At 46.3% G+C, this 21,344-nt stretch overlaps 1 protein-coding gene across 1 annotated transcript in view; it reads left to right on the forward strand.

The window, feature by feature from the left end:
- Window positions 1-21,344, forward strand: part of LOC147659349 (conserved oligomeric Golgi complex subunit 3-like) — a 258,308-nt gene that overhangs the window by 74,258 nt on the left and 162,706 nt on the right. The gene's annotated exons all lie outside the window — the stretch shown is intronic.

Consider the following 21,344-nt stretch of genomic DNA (forward strand, 5'->3'; position numbering starts at 1 on the left):
TAAGGTCATGCAGAAGAGACTTGCACCACATTATTAGTTGTAACTATTCCTTGCCCAACAGAAAAGTTCATTATTCTGCAAATCCAGCACCAGTGTCTGTGATGTAGTGAGACTCAAAATCTTAGATTTAGTCCTATTAACCGTTAAGCCTAAAATTGACTGATTCAGCTTAGAATCTGACAGCAAGTTTTTCAAAGATTTGGGAAAGGCTGGAGATCTACCAGTAATTTTGATATTACAAGGAGGCAGGGAATTTGGCATGGGATGAAATGAATTTAGGATGTTTCCATGTACAATATGATAATTTGAATATTTTTCTAACGTTGAAAAACACAAAGTATTGTTATGATTTGTGTTCTGCCTGCCCTCAGATGTTGCTGACAGGGCCTGGAATGTTGAGCATGTGAGCAAATTTCAGGTTCCCTTGGCACGGAAAAAGGCAGTTATGCTGTGGGAGCAGACAGTGCGTCGTTGGTTCGTGACACTGAATACTACAATAAAGACTTGTTCCTTAAATCTTACCTGGTGTGGGTGACTTCACCACTTAACATTGGCAAGGAGCTTCTGGAGAGCTAGTAACCAATGATTCTTTTCAACAAACCTTCATACTTTTTGGCAAGGAAGGGTGATATTTTTCATAGTCCATAATCTGGAGCTCTTTTCTTCCTGCCTGGATATATAGAAAAGAGAGTTTGGAGTGTTGCATGACCTACCTGTGATGGGAGAAACATATTTATTTTCCACCTGGGCTTGGCGTTTCTATTCATATTGAACGCCATTGCAATATCACTGCAAGAGTATCTTGTGACCTGCTCAGTTGAGCACAGCTGTTCACGCAACATTGCACCATCTTGGTTTGGGGAATACATATTCTGCAGGACTACGTTGCTTCCATCAAAATGCCCTTCTGGTCATATTATGTGCATGTAATTGCGTAAAGAGTAGAGCATAAAGTGGCACTATCTTCGTTTGGGATTTTGTATGCACGGTCTTCAGGATCAGATCTGGCTGGATTTCAACCGTGATCATAGACCTTCCTGTGAAGCGTCACACTAGTGGGGAATTTTGGCAACCTTGAACAGAATAAGGAGAGCTGTGGGCAAGTTTGGGGATGAGATAACATGATCTTTTATAATTCCTCCTAAACTGTCTGTTCACACATGCTAATAAGGCTAAAGTTAAACCACCATAAAGAAGAGCTATTCAGTGTCCAGCACAGCTCACTTAACTGCACAGTGTGGAAGCAGTAATTCTACGGTTGACTAATGCTTTAACCCCTTTGACGCTCATGACGAGCTCAGCTCGTCATGAGTTACGGCTCTCGTACGCTCATGACGAGCTGAGCTCGTCATGTAACGCGGGTTTCCGCAAAAGTCAGTGCACAGCGGGAAAACCGCTAGCGCGCAAGGTGTTAAAATATACGATGGCAACTACAAGTATGACTCAACCTCAACAATTTCTCTCTGAGAAAGGAGAGACCCTGTTGCCTTCAAAGATATGGAAACAAATATTAGTCTCGTATTTATTGGCAATTGGGGGTGAAAAAAGTTCCCCAATCAGAAAGCTGTTTTGCTTCATAATTTGAGGGTTGAGGTTAGGAACATATTTAAAAGCTATATGAGAATCCAGTTGGTTATGCAGAGGGTGAGCCTCTGAATGTATTTTAGATGTCAGTTTTAATTATTGAAAGACATTTTGGTTCTCAAATTAATGTGGTGTTGGAGCAAAGACTTTAGCGACTCACTGATAATGGATCAGTAAGTGAGGGTACCAATAGCCAAAAGGTACAAGAACAACTACTTGCAACAAACCTGAACCTTAAAGAGGTAATAGCTATTATGGAAGGAATGGAAAACACCACATAGTGGGTGCAAGAGATGAGTGCGCAAGGATGTAAGTGTAGCAAATGAACCTGTGAGTCTAGTTGAGTCCAAGAGTGGTAGTGTTGAGGTTGTACAACAAGGTATATTAAGGAGCAAAGGTGCTAACAGTAACAAGCATTGGCATAGCCAATAGGTCTCGCTTTTGAGACCTTAAAAGTATTTAGTTATTCAGCACAATATCCTTGGTGCAACAATATCAACTGTTGCATGGTTAAAGACTTAAAAGGTCCCAAAGGCGAGACCTATTGGCTATGCCAATGCTTGTTTCTGTATGTGGACTGCACCTCCTTTTTGACTTTACTTGAGTTGGGCTTTCACAGGGCCATGAACCTCCACGTAATCCGTGTGGTATGAGGTTTCTTTGGTTCCGCATGAGAAAAAGTGCAGTAGTGAAGCACAACTAGTGTTCGTTAATAAGAGTATAAAAATAACAACAGATAATCTACTATTTTAATCTGCAATGTATTGAATATTTTTGCTTTTTCATAATACATTCATGCCAACATCTAGAAACAGAAAAGATTGATTTATTATTATTTTTTCAATCAGGGTTCATTGTTTTCCCACCTGGCTTGCAATGAAGTGGAGAAATATTTTGGAGGGAGAAAAAATAATTAAGCCATTTTTATTAAAAAAATAATAATGTGGTCCCAACCTGAATCACATATTTTGACAAGTAGCTACAAAGGCACAAGTGATTTACAAATAATTAGTCTATATAGCATTATTTATTTCTAATAGTTTGAATTCCACTAAGCAGAGGAGCATGGGGGGGGATAACGGACTATATTAGTACATACTAGAATATGCATAAATCCTGCTACACATAAATAAAACATAATTACTTGTATTTAATAATAAGAGTATTGGAAAATGTACCTGTCGTGCCTGAAACAACAGAAGGAATTTATTTACGGAAAATGTTGACTAAATAATTAAGTCATTGCAAAAGTCTTCTACATTTGCAACCAATGTTAGCAGGAATAAAGAAATAGACCTGTTGGAATAAAGAGCACCCCTTCCACTATTAAATGAACTGGGGGGGGGGGGGGCAGGGGGGAAGTGGCGTCATGTTTGCCAGGCACGAAGCAGTAAGTGAAAAGCAAAACAACTGTTGGGGGGGTTAAATCTGAGAGCCTGATTCCGGCTAATGGGTTCCAGGGACGTTTCAGACTTTACCTCTGCTCTGTGATGCTCTTGTGTGCTCCAAGTGGGTTTGTTGAATCGGTTGCAGTGCGCGCGCGGTCTTCAGCAGGTTTCTTCTCTGTACTGACTGGAGTGTGGCAGGGACATCTAATGGAGGAGCCCGGGATGTAGCTGCCGCTGCATGTAGTTCATATAGCCAGTTGCTATGTTGTTTTGTTTGAGGACCTCATACATGGTATGATATTTACAATGAGCTCCAGGGGCAACCATGGGTAGAGGAGGAGGAGCTTCTTAGGCAATAAGGTCTGTGCAGAAGCATTGCTGTATGCAAAGGTAATGGTAATGTATGCAAAGGTAATGGTCAACTGCATTAAAGGGATAGAGGGAGGGACAGAGGGCAAAAGAATGAGAATTGAAAAAGAGAGTAAATGATTTTAGAAACTGTGGATAGGATTACTATGGTCAAAATATATTACAATGGAGACAGTAAAGCAATATCGGCGCAGAGAGAAAGGGAGAGGTGGGTATACTGAGGAGTGGAGAGCGAGAGGCAGAGAGAGAAAAGGAGACAAAGGGACAGCAAAGTAGAGAGGGTGAGAAAGCAACAGAGGGGGCGCCGCTTGACATGGAAATGGGACATATTTATAGAAAGCGTGTTCCAAGGGCCAAGAAATGATAGAAGGAGGGGGCGAGAATGCCAGACGAGGGGGGCGGGGGGTCATAAGCCGTATATCGAAGGGTTAGAAATAGGGTGACCAAGCGCCCCGGATTTGCCGGGACAGACCTGATTTTCACAAGCTGCCCTGGTAGATTTCTGGAAATTTAGCTAACGTTCCGGTTTTTAGAAGGAGAAAGGTGAGGTGCACACGAGGGTATCAAAGAAGAGAGAGGGGTAGGTGAGACTAAAGAGGGAGAAACTTTTATAGGTCGAGGACCGTCGCACTGCGTAGCAGTGGGCGGAGCCGAAGATGTTATGTTTCTTAGAGGGGGCTTGAACCCGCCCCTCTTCTCCATTGGCTGGCTTCCTAAACGGAGGCCAGCCATTGGAGGAGAGGGGCGTCACTCCTTTTAAGCCCCGTCTTTTTCGGATTCGGGGGCGTGTTTTTTGCGTTCTTTCTATCTGTGACGTCATCCGTCACTCCGCAAAAAACACGCCCCCGAATCGAGAACATTTCAGAGCTTTGCGGCAGCCATTTCTGCCCGACCTGCATATGAATCTGTTGCGTTGTGTACAGCTCTCTAATACCGCTTATCTGTCGTTTTTGTGCCCCCTACCGCTTAGGAGCGCTTTCTTTTAAAATTGTGCTTTGCCCCGTTTTATTACTTAAAATATCGGTGCTTACCCCGTTCTGATCCCTCCTCTTCCGGGTGCCTACTCTGGGTTGCTGCCGGAATCCACTTTTCTCCCTCCGGGCCGCCACGCTGCCTGCGACGACCCAGAAGTAGTGGGTAGAGAAACCGGAAGTGGAAGGGAGCCAACACCGCGCTCCGGTGCAGAGGAGTGAGGAAGGGAGCGAGCAGTTGAAGTCCGCGGGGCTCCCGTGTTACATTAGAGCCCCGCCTGCGGCCGTGAGGAGAAGGAGCAGGGACACAGAGAAGCCGCCTGTTCCGCATCAGGGGCTCCCGGGTGAGGAGGAGAGCCCCGTGCCCTGCAGCAGCTGTGTCCGTGAGGTGGAGGGGGCCCGAGGCACATTGCCAGTGCCTGCCCCCGCTGCGGTGGAAGGAGACGCGCTGAAGGTCCAGGAAGCCGGTGAGTGAAAGCCGACTGGGGGGGGGGGGGGAAGGTGCGAGGTCCCGTACCCCGCCGGTGCCTTGACCCAAGCAGCCCCGCTCTGCAGAGGGCTGCTCCTACATTGCTGTTGGTGTCTCGGGCGGCCCCATTTGGCAGTGGGCCGCTCCACCGTGATTTGGGGGCATTTTTAACTTCAGAGTCCCCCGAGAGGGACTCCCATGGTTGCGGGCAATATTGAGAATAGAGCGGCCCCAGTGGGCAGCGGGCCACTCCCTCAGCTGGTAGTGTTGTTTCTCGAGCCGACGAGGCTCAGAGGGGGCATTTGGTTTCTTGAGGACGCTCACATTATCTTTATGCCTTAAAATATAAAAGTAAATTTTTTTTTACAACACTGCAAATTAAAAGGCCTTTTGGCATTTTTTATGCTTATCTATGCTCAATCCGTTTGCTACAAGTAGGTTGTTTTAACCCTTTCCATGCTCATGACGAGCTCAGCTCGTCATGAGGCACAGTGGAGCTGTGCTGATGACGAGCTGAGCTCGTCATGAACAATGGGAATGCAGAATCTGCAGCACAGGGCAAAAATCCCTGCAGCAGCCATGTGGTTAAGGCTTTGTCATGAGGAAGCCCCATACCCCCATTTTGGCCGCACCGCAACACCACCCAAACTAGGTACCAATAGCACTTAAAAAGAAAAACTTGGTTTATGTTGGAGCAGCTTTATTAAAAATTGGCAAACACTCGTGAAAAAACAATCATAAAAATTCAAAGTGATAAAAGGCATGTGAGTAATGAAAGTGATCCAGTTTTTGTGCCTCTGTGCCCTGCTTGTGATCCGGTTTGTGTGCCTCTGTGCCCCCCTGCCCCCTCGTTTCTTGTGCTTGCTGTCCCCTCGTTGCTTGTGCTTGCTCTCCTGCCCCCTCGTTGCTTGTTGTGCCTCTATGGCCTGCTTGTGATCCGGTTTTTGTGGCTCTGTGCCCCCCTGCCCCCTCGTTGCTTGTGCTTGCTGCCCCCTCGTTGCTTGTGCTTGCTCTCCTGCCCCTGCCCCCTCGTTGCTTGTTGTGCCTCTGTGCCCTGCTTGTGATCCGGTTTTTGTGCCTCTGTGCCCTGCTTGTAATCCGGTTTTTGTGCCTTTGTGCCCCCCTGCCCCCTCGTTGGTTATGCTTGCTCTCCTGCCCCCTCGTTGTGCTTGCTTTCCTGCCCCTTCTTCCTTCGTTGTGAGCGTTTTTTTCTGGCCTCTGTTCTCTATGTGTGGGGCTCTGTGTGTGTGGGGCTCTGTGTGTGTGGGGCTCTGTGTGTGTGGGGCTCTGTGTGTGTGGGGCTCTGTGTGTGTGTGTGGGGCTCTGTGTGTGTGTGTGGGGCTCTGTGTGTGTGTGTGTGGGGCTCTGTGTGTGTGTGTGTGTGGGGCTCTGTGTGTGTGTGTGGGGCTCTGTGTGTGTGTGTGTGGGGCTCTGTGTGTGGGGTTCTGTGTGTGTGTGGGGGGTTCTGCGTGTGTGTGTGGGGTTCTGCGTGTGTGTGGGGGGCTCTGTGTGTGTGTGGCGGGCTCTGTGTGTGTGTGGGGGGCTCTGTGTGTGTGGGGGGGGCTCTGTGTGTGTGGGGGGGGCTCTGTGTGTGTGTGGGGGGCTCTGTGTGTGTGTGGGGGGCTCTGTGTGTGTGTGTGGGGCTCTGTGTGTGTGTGTGGGGCTCTGTGTGTGTGTGGGGCTCTGTGTGTGTGTGGGGCTCTGTGTGTGGGGCTCTGTGTGTGGGGCTCTGTGTGTGGGGCTCTGTGTGTGGGGCTCTGTGTGTGGGGCTCTGTGTGTGGGGCTCTGTGTGTGGGGCTCTGTGTGTGGGGCTCTGTGTGTGGGGCTCTGTGTGTGGGGCTCTGTGTGTGGGGCTCTGTGTGTGTGTGGGGCTCTGTGTGTGTGTGGGGCTCTGTGTGTGTGTGGGGCTCTGTGTGTGTGTGGGGCTCTGTGTGTGTGTGGGGCTCTGTGTGTGTGTGTGTGGGGCTCTGTGTGTGTGTGTGGGGCTCTGTGTGTGTGTGTGGGGCTCTGTGTGTGTGTGTGGCTCTGTGTGTGTGTGTGGCTCTGTGTGTGTGTGGGGCTCTGTGTGTGTGTGGGGCTCTCTGTGTGTGTGGGGCTCTGTGTGTGGCTCTGTGTGTGTGTGTGTGGCTCTGTGTGTGTGTGTGGCTCTGTGTGTGGGGCTCTGTGTGTGGGGCTCTGTGTGTGGGGCTCTGTGTGTAGGGGGCTCTGTGTGTGTGTGTGTGGGGCTCTGTGTGTGTGTGTGTGGGGCTCTGTGTGTGTGTGTGTGGGGCTCTGTGTGTGTGTGTGTGTGGGGCTCTGTGTGTGTGTGTGTGGGGCTCTGTGTGTGTGTGGGGCTCTGTGTGTGTGTGGCGGGACGAAGAATGATGTTCTGGGTTACTCTGCTTATGGAAAGTGAAACTGTAGACAAGGTGCATTTTGCTAAGCGTGGAGACAATCTGTTGAGGTCGAGACACCAAGGAGATATGGGTATAACTCCTAATCCAAATTTAGCTGAATGTGCATTATTGTGGTCATATTTTGATTCAGTGGATGATGTATTGTCAGAATTTCCCTAGGTGTTCGTGAAGGAGCTTGATTATTAAAAATTTTGAGCACAAAATTGTTTAGAAGCAGACCACTGTGCCATGTGTTCAAAAATAAGGAAAGTTCGTAATTTGATGAGTGAGACCCTCAGGAATGAATTGAAAAGGTTAATGGATTTATGGGTTGTAAGAGTATGTCTGACATGACTAGACACAAGGATAGGCTTTGACAGAATTTATTTGTACTTGTATAAGGCTTCTCGCCTTATAGTCACTCTCTTTGATAAACACACAGTATACTCCGATGCATTTTGAGGGTATTGTCCGCCTTTGACAGGCTTTCTCAAACCAACACTGTCCGGGTCAGGCGATGTAAACCGTAGGACATAAGAAAAAAGAAAAGAAAACTCTCCTGAGTTGTCTGTTATATAACTCGTGCCACCGTCACCTTTTCACTCATGTTTTAGTGGTTCAAGCCGCTCTGTGTTCCTCACACGTGCCAGCAACTTAGCATGGATAGTGCTAGGGAGTAGTGAAGGAGAGAAGGGTAGGTGCTCTGTAAACTCCAAAGGAGGGATCTCATTGTACCAGTGCTTCCCACCTGTCACCCACTTCTTAAGGTGTGCCCATATTGTGGTACTCAAGACTTGCTTATGCCACGGCTCCCTAGACACGCCTCAGCAACCTGCTGCTCAGCGTTTGTCTCTGCAGGTGTTTCTTGCTTCTGCGCGCTGCCTCTCCAAGACTTGTCAGCGTCCCTCTCTGTCCTCACTTGCTCTCATATATTGGTCGGCATCCCCTCCTGGTCTCCATGTTGGCGGCTTCACCTCGATGCTCTTTTCCACTCTGTTGTGGCTCTGTCATCGTGCTATCCAACCGAGAACCCCTTCTTGCTTTCCTGCGACATTTTTATCCGCATTATCGATCCTCCCTGCCTTGACAGCTATGTGGAAAAGTCAGCCCATATGACAACCGATGCCCAGGCTGCTGGCGCAAGGCGCCTCTTAGTTCCCATTTTGAATAGTTACCAAACAAAGAGACGAGCGCTGGAAGTAGGGACACAAGAACAGAGTTTATTTCTCATGAGGAGAGCCTGTCATTTCAGACACGAAACAAGGTGTCATCGGGAGGTGCTCTAACAAATGCTCTGAGACATCGTCTTTTATACCTTACAAAACACTCCTTAATACAATCACGACATTGTGAAACAAGGAAAAGACATCCCCCGTAATCCTCGTGTCAATCCCACCCCACATATATCCACAATAGAGGCCCTTAACCTGCTGATAAGAGGAGGGGGCAATCATGCAGCTGAGTGTTCCGCCGATTCTTAGGATGTGTGCGCCTGATCGTACCCCAGGGGGTAGGGAGGCCAGGATCAATAGTGGGTCCTTTGAAGAGGAGTGACTCCATACAATAAGGGGCAGTAAACTGTATCTCCCGGCTTAGGCGATGACCTCGGACCAGTGTGGACAATCGGACTCGGTGGCAGGGGTCATCAAAGGAGAGGTATTCATGCCGCGTGGACAATCAGGCGCAGAGGGAGAGTTTACCAACAGAGGGGTATTCATGAAAGGAAAGGAGGTGTTGGTCAGGCGCGAGCGTGACTCCCAAGGACAGAGTCGCACAGAGAGAGAGGTCTTATGACCCGTGCATGAGAGAGCGGGGGCAGTCAGGCACAGCTGGGGGGGGTTATGTCAGCTGAGGCGAAGGATGCTTCTTCAAGAGGAAATGGGGGGGGTTTGCGTGGGTCAAGCAGGAGGGTTGCTTTTCAGAGCAGGGTCGCGCAGAGGGAGAGGGTTTTATGGTCTATGCATGTGAGAGGGGGGGTGTTCAAATACGCGCAGGAGGGAAGCCGGGGATTCCAATGAGCGGGCAAAAGGCCATGGTGCCTAAAATGGCTGTCATGTACATAAGGGCACGGGCTTTTACTGGCGGAATGATGCGGTCAATGTTTCACGGTATTCATGGAGCCTACAGGGAGGGGAATGGAAAAAGGCAAATGAACGCCGCTTATGTACATTAATTTTTCTAATTTCCACAGTCGCCGCTTTTTACATAAGAAAGTTCATTTCCTAATCGATGGGTGTACATATAAACATGTGGTTGATGAAGATTTGTCAATACTAGCAGATTGCATATAAACATGAGCAGTCGATGTGATTGGCAGAATGCAATACATAGAAATTTACATTTGTTGGGTTACTACAAGCCTAGAGTGCAGCATACTACACAGTATAAATGCTTCTGACTTTCTACAGCTCTAAAGGTGACCGACAAACATTTTGAAAACAATACCAAGTGGTTGAGGGAGGAACTCAGTCCAATATATCTTCGTCACAGTGTCTTTTTAGCAGTGAGCCATCACTGGTAGGCTCTCGTCCGTATCTTTTCGTTGGCGCTGTTGAGCACCGGCGGGGGAGCTATAGGTCCAGCTCGGATCTATCCTTACGCGTTGCAGGGTGCGGTCAGTCCTCTGCTGTCAGACCACAGTCCTGTTCCCTAACCAATTCTTTAAGGGTGCCTTATGCTCGGCACCTGTGTTTCCTTTTTCCTTCTGTGGCAAACCCCATTTCCATCTAAATGCTGTTCTTCTTGTCTGAGTCAAAAAGTCATGTGGGAAAGAGGGGGTGTCGGATAGTCGAGGGAAGAGAGGGCGGAGTGGGGTCAAATCTTTTCGGACACTTCCAAGGGACCAAGGGAGCAAAGGATAACGGGCAGGCAGGCCCATCAATCGGGCCCAAAAAAGGGGGCGAAGACTTCAGGCACACGTGGGTTAGCAGACTGAGGGCTTCAGGGCAGCCCGTCAACTTTTCATTTTCCACGTTTGAGATTGCTGTCATGTCCCGTATCTTGTTGCTCTGCAGCTCCACCTTTGGTCGAGGTCACATGTGTCTCAAGATCTGCAGCCAGGCTGTACGTCACGTCCGACCCTTCTCCTCCGGCGATCGTATATCTTTGAATAGGTACAAAACAACCTTTAGAGAACTGGCAGGAGAAGACATTTATGCATGTGAATTCCTCCTTCAATCCTACGCACTTGGGAGATACGTTCATTGGTCACAGTCAGAAGTCTATTACCATGCAGTGTATATGTCGGCATTCCTACTGGGTTCATGCCAACTTTATTCATCGTCTATTCATGACACATATGGAGAGAAATCAGACTCCTATCAACTGCGCATTTCATCAAACTCAACATTTCGGAACCTCCAGGGAGACTCGTCTTTCTAACCAGAGCCTTAACAGTCTAACATTTCCCTTTAGAGCTGGCTAACTCTTTCAAACAGAGCGGGGGTGCAATCATCGAAAGACAGTGTTAAACAGGTTTTTCTCGGGGGTGACAGTTACTCATGGTCATTAGTTATACATCGGGGACAGCAGTTGGGGTCAGTCAAGTGGGGCGGGGGACGCTTCGGGCATTCGCGCTTGGGTGCAAAGGGGTGGGGCAATCTGGGCATTGGGGGTCAATCTAGACGTTGGCGCTTGTCTCTGATGAACTGAAAAATAGGGTGCCATTGACATATAGTTCCCCTATAAAAGGCCAGATTGGGGGACCTTAGTCGTCTTACCTGTCCTTTCTTTCTTAGCCAATTCGAGTTCATTCATTTTGCAGAAAGGAGAGGTAGTAATATGGCGAGATACAATCATTTTAGTTTCTGTCAATTTCGCTGAACACCTTCGCGTTCAATAAGTATCCAATCAGACTGGTGCCAGCGAGGCACAATTTTACCACAAAAAGGAAGATGGAACAGGGGGACTCTCATAGAGAGTGAGTCGTCCGCAACCTAAACGAGCCATTCGGTACACGTATGACATGTAGAGAGAGAGAGAGAGAGAGAGAGAGATAGATAGAGGGGGAGAGAGAGAGAGAGAGAGAGAGAGAGAGAAAGAGAGACGTGTACGAAAATAGGTCATTTAGTGCGCTCACAACACAGAACAGCAGGGGTCAGGTAACAAAGAGACGCGAACAGAGGGGAGACATAAACCCATACAGTACATACGCACAAACTCAGACGAAGGAAGACAGTACATGTATTACATACAAAGATATTTACAACAAAACATAGAACAGCTATTGGCCAAAGAAAAAAATCTCTTTTTGCATGCTGCGCATCTTAAATATCTTATTTATCTACGGGCTGAGCTCTTTTTACCTTTTTCCTCCTTTTTCCTCTCGCTTGCTATCTTTTCGAGCGTTCTCGTTGGCTAATACTTACACCTCAGTCAGCCGGTCAGAAATTAACCTGGTCGGGCTATTTATTGCCCATGGTTGGATCCTAAATCACTTTTGACTCTCTTCTTTTGGTGAGAAGTTCTCCAGGCTGAGGCAACAGAGGGTATTGATCGGGAGAACAGTCGGACAGCTTGGCTATATCTATAAGAGTGTGAGAAGGAGGTGGTATATTTTGAACATCAACAACATTCCTACCTTCCCAGACGGGTGGTGCCTGGGTAACCCTTACCCCGGGACTTTTCCTTGTCCTTTCCCTATCTAGTTAAACGTCATAGTTGCACTATCTAGCGTGCTAGTTAGAGTCAAATTCCGTCATACAGTACTAACCCGTCAAGTTTCTATGTCAGTCCGTCCTCCCAGTTGCTACGTTCTAAGGAGGAACAGTCATATCTAAGTCTACGTCTTTCAAAATCCGCTAGCATAAGTACTATGCTCAAATCCCCTCCTTCCCCTTTCGTCGGTCGTTCGATCATCACTCCTCCATACTTCAGCCGATGTTCCGGCGCAACCTGCAGAAGGGAGGAGAAAGAAGGGGGTGGGGGCAGCATTCAAAACACATCAACGCGCATAAATCCGAAAATGTTTTTACCTACCACATACTCGACCTATCTCCACGGGGCGCATTCTCTACCATCTCGGCGTTTAAGCCCAGAGGGTCCAGTAGTGTTGGGTAGACAATCATCGATGGTCTGCGTATCTACATGAATCACTCGAGCGTGGCCTTTTAGGTCATGTGTAAGGGTGGTGGTCAGGTGGCATTTCCTCTGTATTGCTTAAGGGCATCTAAAACTTTTTCCTGTTATCTGTGGCATATAAGGTAACTGCTTAAGTATTGGGCCTTTTTACCCTTCAACCTTAATAAAGCTGCTTATTTTTCGCTTATATTGGAGACAGTAGTAACACATTCGAAACTCATTAATGCAACCGCTACAATTATACTTTCTTTTTCAAAATACCTTTAATTAAAAATGTTGGCGCACAAATACGGGCCTACAACCCAGTGGGCCGGCTACGGAGCAGACTGGAACTGTGCATAAGAGGAACAAAGTCGGTGGCCATTCATTTCATAAAGTGCAGCAGTGCAATAAAATCGTATCGAACTTTCTTACGGGGCGAGTATAATGCGTGTCAAGAATTCAAGCTTTCAATAATATCATCTCATTGCCCAACTATTTACTCAATACCTAACGTATATCAATTCATTGTCCAAATGCTCAATCAGTACCTATTTTATACCAATTCATTGCTTCCAAACATAATTAGTACCCACCCTAAATCAGTTCACTGTCCCAACACATAATCAATATCCATCTTTTATCGCTTTCTTTTCCAAGCACATAATCAATATCCATCTTATCTACTTTCATTGTCCAAAAACTGCATCATTTTGTATCGGCGCCATTTTGGGCGAGGTCAGGCAGGTCCCAGTATAGTCAGAATGCCTCCACTGACTCGTGGTTGGACCAGAACCTCTTTTGGCAGTTCAAAAAGTTTTTCGCAATGGGGTAACAGACTAGCAATATGGACCATCAGTCAAAAGTGGGGAAGGAGGCAACAATCTTTCCTACCGGGTCATTCTGGTGTTCCACCGGAACTGAACAAATCTGTATCTTTGCAGTATTTTAGTCATTTCCAAACTGAGGCTGGCGCCGGCAGGGGTGCGCCGACGTCTCGTGGCTCCATCGGAGGACGGGGGCGGGGGGCGCCTCGTGGAGAGGTCGGCCCCCCCGGCTCTTTTAGAATCTTCAAGGTTGAGGAGCACAGGGCGTGTGCCCGTCCCGGGCAAGAAAACCCGCTTTTTGATATGGACCCTCTTCAAGCAGGAGCGTTGGGGTGTCGCTGGAAGCCTCCACCTGGAGGGAGGTGGGGGAGGCTCGTTCGCGCCGCCTCCCCCTTCCAGCGACCCCGCGCCGTTCTTCGGCTCCAGCGCTTTGGTATGGCCGTGCCAGGCAATGAAGATGGGGGGGGGGTCGGAGGCAGCAAGACATCCCCCCCCCCTGTCATGTGGCGGGACTACCTGCAACTCAAGCGTTGTCATGTGGCGGGACTACCTGTAACTCTCAAGGGTTGCCGCTGGCGGGACTACCTGCTCTGGCTCCGGTTTTGTGGATGGCCGGAGCTGGCGATAGAGAGGGGGGGAGTGGGGGGGGGGGGTCGGTGGCTGAGGCAAGACATCCCCCCCGTGGCCCGCAGGGCAGAAGGAAAGAAGGGAATGGGGAGACCGTAACAACCTTCGGGCCGTTCGCCCCACAGTCTCCCCTTCCAATGGCGGCCAGCCGAGCCCTGCCCTGCACGCATCGAGGCCTCGCCTTCCGGATGGGCGTAACCGCGGACCTGTTGCACTTCGGGAGCTTCCGGAATGGGGGTAGGTATCTATTGATTTGTATCTATTCCATGTTACCGTTATTGGGCGTGGCGGGCGGTGGGATAGACATGTTTGGAGCAGTGAGGGGCGGTGAAGCCTAATCTACCTCGTGTCTGCCTTGGTGTCAAGCTTGTCTTCCCTCGCCATTTTTATCTTTCTTATTGCGTGTTATTTCTAACGCTTCTTATTTTATTTTTAGCGAAGTTGATAACTCATCAGTGGCCTACTGATTTCGCTCGACTCTTTTTCTTGTATTTTTATGCCATAACCTAATATAAGCTATAGCGACTAGTCCACACTTAATGAACATGTCCTTATTAGGTGTGCCCTCCAGTGGAGCTGGATGATTCATCTCTAATAAGCGGTCCGGGCTAAACAGGCTACCAATCAGTGGGGAGAAGATAGGCATGACGGATTACAACGGGGACAAAAGTCTGCACTACCTATCTCATCACGGCGGGCAAAGACTAGACAGAATATTTCTATTCTCCGTTGTTTGCAGGCGGTGAATACCTCAAAAGAACCAATATCGAACAATCAATGTTCGGTCAATCAAACAATCAGTGGGGAGAATAAGTAGGTACGACGTGTTAAAGGTTTGCGTTACCTACCTTTTCGCTACCTGCAAAGAGAGACCTTGTTCTTCCCTGTTTGTAGACAGAGAATCTCCAGACAATAATCCACAAACAACAGTTCGGGAAACAGTGGGGGAGGAAGATAGGCACGACGGATTACAACGGGGACAAAAGTCTGCGTTACCTATCCTTCACTGCTTGCAAAGGGAGAGCCTGTTGTTTCTCCGTTTGCAGACGGTGAATCTCCAGAGGAACCAACAAAAGAGTAATACTAGTATTATCCAAATCAAACAATCATTTCACAATTTGTCGCATTTACGCGACCTTACCCGGACCGTGTGGGCAGTTCTTCGCCTTCCTCCTTCCAGCGCCCGATCGTTCTCTTACTCCATGATTTTACTGCAGCAGTCCTGTGGGATCCCAGTCAGGACAATGGGTCACTCGAGAGAGGTCCGTTCGGAATCGGTGAAGTTCATTCAATCAGCAGCCGGACGAGGGTCCTCTCAAGGCAGGTATACTCCGATCGTTTAGATGTTCACCCCATCGTCTGGGCCTCTCTTACCGGACCTTATGTCGCTGATGGGCCCCGCGTTGGGACGCCAATTGTGGAAAAGTCAGCCCATATGACAACCGATGCCCAGGCTGCTGGCGCAAGGCGCCTCTTAGTTCCCATTTTGAATAGTTACCAAACAAAGAGACGAGCGCTGGAAGTAGGGACACAAGAACAGAGTTTATTTCTCATGAGGAGAGCCTGTCATTTCAGACACGAAACAAGGTGTCATCGGGAGGTGCTCTAACAAGTGCTCTGAGACATCGTCTTTTATACCTTACAAAACACTCCTTAATACAATCACGACATTGTGAAACAAGGAAAAGACATCCCCCGTAATCCTCGTGTCAATCCCACCCCACATATATCCACAATAGAGGCCCTTAACCTGCTGATAAGAGGAGGGGGCAATCATGCAGCTGAGTGTTCCGCCGATTCTTAGGATGTGTGCGCCTGATCGTACCCCAGGGGGTGGGGAGGCCAGGATCAATAGTGGGTCCTTTGAAGAGGAGTGACTCCATACAATAAGGGGCAGTAAACTGTATCTCCCGGCTTAGGCGATGGCCTCGGACCAGTGTGGACAATCGGACTCGGTGGAAGGGGTCATCAAAGGAGAGGTATTCATGCCGCGTGGACAATCAGGCGCAGAGGGAGAGTTTACCAACAGAGGGGTATTCATGAAAGGAAAGGAGGTGTTGGTCAGGCGCGAGCGTGACTCCCAAGGACAGAGTCGCACAGAGAGAGAGGTCTTATGACCCGTGCATGAGAGAGCGGGGGCAGCCAGGCACAGCTGGGGGGGGGTTATGTCAGCTGAGGCGAAGGATGCTTCTTCAAGAGGAAATGGGGGGGGGTTTGCGTGGGTCAAGCAGGAGGGTTGCTTTTCAGAGCAGGGTCGCGCAGAGGGAGAGGGTTTTATGGTCTATGCATGTGAGAGGGGGGGGTGTTCAAATACGCGCAGGAGGGAAGCCGGGGATTCCAATGAGCGGGCAAAAGGCCATGGTGCCTAAAATGGCTGTCATGTACATATGGGCACAGGCTTTTACTGGCGGAATGATGCGGTCAATTTTTCACGGTATTCATGGAGCCTACAGGGAGGGGAATGGAAAAAGGCAAATGAACGCCGCTTATGTACATTAATTTTTCTAATTTCCACAGCTATGCCAGGTTGATTTCCCGTATCGAAGAAGACCTGTACTTCACTTACTGTTTATTGCGGGCGAATCTTCTCGGCCATATTGGAATTCTCGTGCTCCACCCCGAGGTTTATGTTCTAGGGGTAGTAAGCAAGGAAATTGTCATCAGAATGGCTCACCCCAGTAGCTTTAGCACCTCAAAATGGGGGTAAGAAATTAAGGTTGTGTGTGGACTTTTGTGGGTTTAACAACAGCTTTTGGTGGATCGTCAACCATTGCCCAACATTTCTGAAATTATTTCCATAATCAAGGATGGAAAATTGTCCTGTGTGATTGCTCTGGCTTCTGTATGCTGATCCAGCGATCAGGGAACAACACATTTGCAATAAACTAGGCCCAATTACATTACCCAACAAAGTCCCTTCAGCCTGGGTTCAGTGTAATGCAAAGTTTGTTCCTAACTTACCAATCTCCAATAGAACCTGCATTTCTCATAAAAAATAATGTGGCAATGACATATTTTTATAGTTGGTTAGTTATAGGTAATAAAATAATAAAGTCACTCTAAATAAAGACTGACTAAATGGGTATATTTATAATGTTTATCTAAATAATGTGAAATAAATGCTCATCAAGTACCAAGGCACAGTATAAAATCATGAAATATCACTGAGTAAGTTATTAGCAAAGGAAATGACAAAATTCACATCATATTGACAGTGCATTGAAGGAGTGGAAAGGCGAAGAGAGAAATGGTTCAGAGACAAAATACATTTGCAAATAATTATGCAAATTCACTGTTCTATCTATACTAACCCAGTTGGAACAGGAAATCTACTCTCGGGCAATAACAGAAAGAAACAAGTAGGCCTCTACAGAAAACTGACGACAGCGACGATCTCCCAAGGATCTGCCTAAACGCCTTCCACACACCCCTCCCACCGGGCACCTCAATGATATCCTAAAACCCAAATGTCCAACCCACACTTGTTTCAAAATAAGGAGCTATTCTACATTTGATTGGTTAAGGAAGGGGGTGTACTGTCACACCACACTCGACATGTCCATCTCTGTCAATGTTATGTTTTATTTTTTTAAATTCATCACAGCATCTTCCCACAAGTATACAAATATCAGGCTTTAGCTTCGTTTTCTCTGTTAATGTTTCAAAATCTGTTACTTTTTGTGCCACTCGTTTACTTCTGGAGGAAACGTTCCTCACTTGCTGATAGTTTTCGTCGCCACATTTAACTTTTGGCAGGCACACGTAAATTCAAAAGTTGCTCGCCTTTGCCTTCCCTCCACGTTCTCTTAGCTTTTTCTGATTATTTTGTAAAAATCATTCTCCTTAAGCCATGCCTCTAAAGAGAATAAAACAATTATTATTACTCCTTTTGTAATGATTTTATTTACGCATCCTCCCAATGCTGCATCTAACCATGCGCAACCCGTGTTATTTTTCCTAGCAAACGTTAATAATGTGCTCGAAAGCAGCATTAGCCTCTTTATTTTCATTAGTCAAGCATTTGCGGCCTAGTTCAGTGCTTTAGTATGCGCTTGCGCAGCGTCATTTTCCCTCATGTTAGTTTTTAAACCTCGTGTTTTTCACTGCACACTCCTAGAAAATGTTACTAGGGGGTTTCAATCCGAGTAGGTTTCATTTTCCAAAAAACCTGCCCATTCAATGCCATCAAGTTTCTTTACTTAAAGATTTTAGGCACTTAACATCTTTCGTCACAGCTGTAGCAGTTACAGATTTGTACGAATGGCATTTGGTGTGGCAGACGCCTATTTCCAGAGTAATGGCAAAAGTACTAGATGGTTTGCCAAGAGTTTTATTTTTCCAGCACGATCTTTTAGTTTATGATAAAGAAAAGGAAGAACACGATGGTACACTGTGATTGGCTCTGGAAAGGCTAAAAAAGTCACGTCTTACGCTGAAAAAGGAGAAATGTAGTTTCAGAGTGTCTTCCGTCACTTATCAGGGACATACTATTTCTGGTGAGGACTAAGTCCAAAATTGTTTTTAGCTAAGAGAATTGTATAGGCACCTTTGCCTGGTAACAAGGACTAAGTGCACTCGTTCTTGGGCTTTGCCGAAGTATGCTTTACATTCATTGCCAAATTTTGCCAGTTTATCACAGCCCATAAGATCCCTACATGAGAAGGGAGCGAAGTTTAAAGGGTCAGGGAGTGTAAAGAGGCATTTGTTGCCATCAAGGAAAATAATACTGTCATGCCTACGTTCGGTCAGTTTGATGCGTGCTTGAAGACTGTTTCCACTGATGCGAGTCTTGGTGGGTTGGGTGCAGTGTTGACACAAGTGGGTGATTGAGAGGAAAATGTCATAGCTTTGCTTGCACGTGCTGTGAGAGGTGCTGAGGAACATTATTCAGTTGTTGAAAGGGAGATTTGGGCTCTTTTTTTTGTGTTATTCACCATTTTACATTTTTTTTTGTGGGGCATACCTTGTTGCGTGAGATTGGATCATTGGCCGCTGTTACGGATTTTTTTCATATATGTTTTTACTCCCAGGATAAAGAGATGGAATGAAGGACTCTCTGAATTCAATTTTAGTGTGGAATATATTCCGGGGTCCAAAAACAGCACAGCTGATTGTTCATCTTGGCTAATGATCTAAGATGATAGTGGAAGTGAAAACATTATTAGATTGGGTCAGTTCAAGAGAGCACCTCTAACAGTGATCATTGAAGTTCTCTGTTGGTTGATGATGAGTTTATGGCCATTTAGTTGGATTTTATTTTAAAGGGATAGCCGGTTGCTAAAGACATTTCTGAGAGTGTTCAGAGATTTTGGATGGTACTACTGCTAAGCTTAAAATGAAGGTTGATTAACTTAGCTCATGAGGTCACTTAGGCAGGAATTTGACCAAGACTTGTTAGAGAGAGTGGCATTCGTGGCCTGGAATGAACCATCCGATTCAGGTGTTGGTCAGTGATTGTTGACAGTGTGCCAACAATGAGAAGTGCAAGGTTACCCGTTCTCCTCCACTTGCTTCCGTAGAAATTCCTTCTGAACCTTGGACAAAGCTGGGGCTTGATATAGTTGGTTCTTTTGATTTGATGCCCAATACGGAAAGGTATGTCATGTAGCTGGTAGATTACACATCCAAGTGGGTGGTGACTAAATGTGTGGCTGTAGTGAACATAAGACTGCGATAGAGTTCCTTAAAGAAGAGTTTTCTCACAAAGAATCCCTGAATTTTTGATCAGGGATAATGGAATGCAATTTAAATCGCAAGAAATGTGTGAGTTCTTAAATGGATTTTTCTATTAAACTCCTAAAAACTGCTCTCTGTTCTCCTCAAGCAAATGGACTGGCTGAATGGATGAATATGGTGGTGAGCAATTATGTTAAGAGTGGTCTGCTTGGCTCGCCTTTAAGTTAGATTTTGCTGGAAACTTGTTGGGCGCATCATAATGCACCTAATAATATTTCCAAGGAATCTCCATTTTTCTTATTGAAAGGTAGAAGACCTTACTCCAAACTAAGTCCATCGTGGTTAAGTCTAGCGAAGGTGAGAGTGGAGGTTAAAAATTCTAAGGAATAAATATCTGGTCGATAGAAGAATCATGAGCAGAATTATGTCTAGATATGACAGGAAAAATGCTATGCAGGTTGGGCAATAGAAAGTAGGGGGATGCTGTACTGGTGAAAAAAATGATTTTATCAGGAAGGGATAGTTTTCGTTTATTGGGCCTCTTTGTCATCAGTAAAGTAAGGAGAAATGCTGTTATTTTAGATTCAGGAGAAGTTTGGAATATGTCCATGCTTGTGAAATTCAAGGGCTACTCTTATAAAGACTTATCTGGAGACTTCAGGTGTCAATTTGTCTGATTCTGTTGATAGTACTATAAAGAAAAGTACACTGAGAAGTGACGGGAAAAATCCTGTGTCACAAGGATTTTATGATGTATTGAGCATTAATTATGTTCTCAGAATGGTTACATGTGATATTCAAAATATGGAAACATGGTATGTTCTTAATCAGTTCAATGTGATGATGTACTTTTGTGTTACTTTAAAAAAAAAATTATTTTACTTAATATATGTTTTTTTAAATTGGAGCATTGTTTAAGCTTTCTTGTTTCTCATTGTTTGGTATTGTTGAAATGAATGGGCGGGGAGGGGGTGGGATTGTTATTTTTATGTATTCTGCCTGCCCTCAGATGTTGCTGACAGGGTCTCGAATGTTGTGTGTTTAATGGAGTTCAGACTCCTTTGGCACGGAGAAAGGCAGTTAAGAAATAAAGACTCGCTCCTTAATTCGTACCTGGTATGCATGACTGTTACTTCATCACTTAACACGTATTCTGTTTTTAGACAACGTGAATGCCTTTTTCCCCGGCAGCTTTCATAATGCAAATATTTCATTTTTGTTTTATCTTTTGACAACGTTGCAGGCCTAAACGTTTATCTACTTTGCCTCAGTTGAATTCGCAAGTAAAAATAGCAACGTTCCTTGACCGGTTACACTTCACTAGTACGCACTTAAACCTTAGGGTTCATTCATTTTAGCCTTAAACTAAGTCTGTAAGGAATTCGGCTCAAGTCTACTCATGTGTATTAAACCACAAGATGGCGCCAGAGGCAGATTTATACGGTTAGACTGTCCTTTTAAAAAAAGAATGTCAGTAGTGGTTGGACACCTTTGTGGAATCGGCGCTTGCTGCGCAGATGTGTGTTTAAACTCGGCTCACAAGTAGTTGAAACACGGATTTATACCTAACCTCTATTAAGTAGCGAGGATCAGGTAACATTATTGTGCGCTTTATATAAAGGGACAGTATAACTATTATTTGCTGAGTGCGCTCAGTGATGTTTGGTAATTTAAAATTCGTATTTTGCATTATTTCTGATGTATTAGCTGTACCGTTTATATTTTCCCATGTTCTGCTATTGACCGATGACTTTAAAAAAAAAAAAAATTAAAAAACAGTACATTACTCATGAGCTTCCTAGGAAAGTAATGTTAACAGGCCGTTCGTTCTGCGGTCTGATTGGTGTGACAGTCTACGTGATAACTCACTGGGCTATTTATTAAAGTGGGTCAAAGACAAATGTAAAGGGGTCTCAATAACGAATGTAATGGAGGCGAGATTTTAAAGCCAGCCCCCACCCCCACCCACACACATACACACCTGATCCCTCGGTGTCAGT

Source organism: Lissotriton vulgaris, unplaced genomic scaffold (genome assembly GCF_964263255.1).
Source record: "Lissotriton vulgaris unplaced genomic scaffold, aLisVul1.2 SCAFFOLD_663, whole genome shotgun sequence".
NCBI classification, from domain to species: domain Eukaryota; kingdom Metazoa; phylum Chordata; class Amphibia; order Caudata; family Salamandridae; genus Lissotriton; species Lissotriton vulgaris.